The sequence below is a fragment of the Mesocricetus auratus genome, unplaced genomic scaffold (assembly GCF_017639785.1).
Source record: "Mesocricetus auratus isolate SY011 unplaced genomic scaffold, BCM_Maur_2.0 Super-Scaffold_100014, whole genome shotgun sequence".
Taxonomy (NCBI): Eukaryota; Metazoa; Chordata; class Mammalia; order Rodentia; family Cricetidae; genus Mesocricetus; species Mesocricetus auratus.
The window spans coordinates 62133757-62138196 of record NW_024429197.1 but is presented as its reverse complement, the minus strand read 5'-3'; the positions used below and the strand labels follow the sequence as shown (position 1 = coordinate 62138196).

The 4440-nt window shown below is 43.5% G+C and overlaps 1 pseudogene; it reads left to right on the top strand.

The window, feature by feature from the left end:
* Positions 1 to 2820: 2820 nt before the first annotated feature.
* Positions 2821 to 3840, top strand: LOC101843221 (annotated as a pseudogene).
* Positions 3841 to 4440: the final 600 nt, after the last annotated feature.

Genomic DNA, 4440 nt, shown 5'->3' with positions numbered 1-4440 from the left:
GCAGGACCAGATACAGGATTACATGACCTCCGTATCTCATTTACATCTCACAAGCAGATTCAATACACTCCTTTCCAACTCCCAGTAGATGACTTGAATTCCCAAGATTAAAGAGTCTTTATTAACTTTATATCGATGTGACTAACTGTAACAGGTCACTATTCTAAATTGTTATTTTTACCCACAAATACATTATTAGGTAGAAATCCCACAGAAACGCCAAGGAATTTATCACCTGTCTCCCTCAGCCTTGAACACCATAATCTCTGCATAATTTTAGATACATGAAATATTTAGCAACATTTCAAAAATTACCTCAGGAAATGAGAAATGCAGTACTATTTTGCCTATTAAAATAAGAGACGGAATTCCTTTCTCCAAGAGGAAGAGATAGAATGAGTGAGGTTGAATTCTCATTCTACTGATGTACCTTTTCAGCCCTGGCTGCTGGGGCTGTCCACTTTTATTTTCTGTATAGAGTGAGATGAAAAGTTCAGATTGGTAAATACAGCACTGTATCAGATCTTCTGTGAACAACCAGATTGCTAAAGCATGATAGTAATTAAGAGAAGGTCACTTGATAATGTCAGTGTGTAGGATTACACTTACGCCTTAAACTGCAGAGAGGATAAGCTATCTTGACAAAAGAACCAACTTTTTTTGATAATAAGAGTTACTACCTTCTAGAGAGTAATGGATCATGAGTGTAACATGCAGATGTTTCATCTGCAGAATGGTACAGACAAACACATGTAGTATATATAGTTTTCTGTCTGAAGCTGGAAACATTAATAGATGATCTGTGATAGGATCCAATGATAGCCTAATGGGAAGAAAGGCTCTGTTTAATCCATTCCCATTCATTGAAACATAAAAGTAGGGGAAAAGAGTCTTGAAGGGACTGGGTTTGAGTCCTACTTCACAAGCTCCAGGAATTCTGCTATAGGAGGTGGTCACAGATGTTTTGGAAAATTTTTTTCATACGGTCAGAAAAACAAATTGCTCTCCCACACTCCCCTGGGTTCTCAATGAGTGCAGAGCCCCTCGCCTGTCCAGTGATGGCAAAAAAGCAAGCCAGGAGGCGGCGGTGGCTGTGTGTGGTTCACCACTTTGCTCCTGACAGACAGCACGGCGGCTCTGAGACACAGTGTGTTAACTGTACAACCTTCACTTTCTCCAAAGTGTAATTTAAGGAGCAGTGAGTGGGCATTTGAAAGAGGTTAAAAGAAAGAGAAAATTGTCGCCCCGCTGTGAATTTGTCCATGTGCCTGTTTTATGTTTCTAAATAACAGCCTGTGACTTTATTCAATGTAACTGTGAACTATGTTTATAAGTGGCTAAGAAAAAGACCTTTCTTAATTTGAAATGTGTGTGAGCACCTGAGACATGGGGAGCCAGTCTTAATGCGCACTAGGCTTTCAGTCCTTGTGGCTATTATGTGTCAGCTGTTTACCAGCACTTTGTGGGGATGCTCGTGACAATTACGGTGAGAGCAGCAGAGTTTGTCTGGTGAAGTTTTCATTTTGCAGGATAACTGAGACCACTAGTTATTGTGGATTGTCATTTGCTGGGAAAGACTGGGTTCTTCTGTTTGCATCAGAAATGACAGTTCTTCTTTCAGTAAACTCAAAGCACAGCACCAGTGTCAGACAAATTCTAAAGTGAACTGTGTAAATCCATGTGAGTGAGGTGGCAGTTACCCATGAGAAGCTGTGCTGATCTTTTAAGCAAGGTTTCACTGATGTTTCAAAATGAAGATTTTCTTCGTTGTTTTTTTTTTCTGTTAGTGTAATAAAATACCCAACAAAAGCAAAAGCAAATTAATGGAGAAATGGGTTTATTTTGCCTGACAGTCACCTCATTCCATCCTGGAGGAGAAGTTAAGATGGCAGGACCTTGAAGCAGCTGTTCCCATTGTAGCTTCAGTCAGGAAACAGAGCGAGCACAGGGATGAAAGCTGGCCTTCAGGCCCCAACGCTCACTCCTGGTGACCCATTTTCTGTAGGTAGTCCCCACCTCAAAGGCTCCAATTTTTTTTCTAAACAACGCTATGACATGGGGACCATGTGTTCAAACCTGTAATCCTATGTGGGGACATTTCACATGCAAGCCTCACAGCAAGGCTGAACCTCCTCCTGTAGGGAGCATGTGTTCTTCCATTTTGAACTCTCAGTACACACACCCAGTGAGTGCCAGGGTAAACAGCTGTGAAATTCTTATGAAAGCTGAACTAATTACAAGTGATAACGCTGATGAACATAAGCATGCATCCATTCCACTCTTACTGCGCACGTTTATTGAGAGCTTAGGAAGTGGCAAGCGTGATTCGGTGGAAACCAGACACAATGCTAATTGAGTAAGACAAGCCATAGCTAGTCTGTGCCCTGAGGCAAACACAGCAACTGCATTTAGGATTGTATGTGTAGTCTTGGAGAAGCTAAGAAACTTCTAGTAGTAATATCTGAGCAGAGAAATGGGGAAGCCACTGTCGGAGTACACGGTTCCATCACTTGAGCACTAATGGTATCCGGTTGCATGATTGGTTCTCTGGTATGGTAGAAGGGCTGCCCCATGCATTGTTCAGCAGCAGCACAACTTGCACATTAAGCAACAGTTGTATCCCTCCCCTACTTGGGGCAATCATGTTTGTCGCCAGATAGTGTGAAATCCAATGCAGAGCTTACAACCTTCCTCTTAGCAAATCATAGAAATAGTAAATGAAAAGGAATAGTTTTTGTGAATAAAACACAGAATGGGGCTCTCTGTTCTTCCCTGTTCTAGACACAGCCACATCTCTTCATGCAGTGCCAGCCTTGTTCCTGAGACACAATGGTGAAGGTCAGAGTGAACGGATTTGGCCGTATTGGACGCCTGGTTACCAGGGCTGCCTTCAATTCTGGCAAAGTGGACATTGTTGCCATTATTGGCCCCTTCATTGACCTCAACTACATGGTCTACATGTTCCAGTATGACTCTACCCATGGTAAGTTCAAAGGCACAGTCAAGGCTGAGAATGGGAAGCTTGTTATCAATGGGAAGGCCATCACCATCTTCCAGGAGCGAGATCCCACCAACATCAAATGGGCTGATGCTGGCGCCGAGGATGTTGTGGAGTCTACTGGCGTCTTCACCACCATGGAGAAGGCTGGGGCCCACTTGAAGGGTGGAGCCAAGAGGGTCATCTCCGCACCTTCTGCTGATGTTCCCATGTTTGTGATGGGTGTGAACCATGACAAGTATGGCAACTCCCTCAAGATTGTCAGCAATGCATCCTGCATCACCAACTGCTTAGCCCCCCTGGCCAAGGTCATCCATGACAATTTTGGCATTGTGGAATGATTCATGACCACAGTCCATGTCATCACTGCCACCCAGAAGACTATGGATGGCCCATCAGGGAAGCTGTGACGTGATGGCGTGGGGCTGCGCAGAACATCATCCCTGCATCCACTGGTGCTGCCAAGGCTGTGGGCAAGGTCATCCCAGCACTGAACGGGAAGCTCACTGCCATGGCCTTCCGTGTTCCTACCCCCAATGTGTCTGTCGTGGATCTGACATGTCACCTGGAGAAAGCTGCCAAGTATGAAGACATCAAGAAGGTGGTGAAGCAGGCGTCTGATGGCCCACTGAAGGGCATCCTGGGCTACACAGAGGACCAGGTTGTCTCTTGCGACTTCAACAATGGCTCCCACTCTTCCACCTTTGATGCTGGGGCTGGCATTGCTCTCAAAGACAACTTTGTAAAGCTCATCTCCTGGTATGACAATGAATTCAGCTACAGCAACAGGGTGGTGGACCTCATGGCCTACATGGCGTCCAAGGAGTAAGAGACCCACCCTGGACATCCACCCCCAGCAAGGACTTCAGCAAGAGAAAGGCTCTGGCTGCTGAGCAGTCCTTGTCCAACAACTCCCACACTGGTCATCTCCCTCACAGTTTCCATCCCAGAGCCCCAGAATAAAGGAGGGGCTTAGGAAGCCCTGCTTTCTTGAATACCATCAATAAAGTTCACTAGACCAAAAAACAAAAACAAAAAACATGGAATGGGCATAAGAGTAAAAAATACTCTTATGGCTTCATTGGCTAGTTATTTGACTATACTAACCATCTCCTGACATGGATATATCAAATAGGGAGAAATATTTTCTTAGGCTGCCTTCAACACCTAATGTTACTATGGTTCATATTCTAAAGGCCCCTAGCTGAGGTCTTTATTTCTTCCATTAAACCAATGAGAAAGAATATTTTGTAGCTTTTATTTAACTAGATAAAATGTTTAGTAAACAACTTTGATATTAATAGAATAATGAGTTCTTGGAAAGAGCACAAAGCAATGTTACATAAAGTCATAAATCTTGATGTTTTTCACTAAGTAAGCATTGTATTTATTATTATTGGAAACTGAGTTGAAGGGTATTTGATGTACATTTTCAAAAGTTG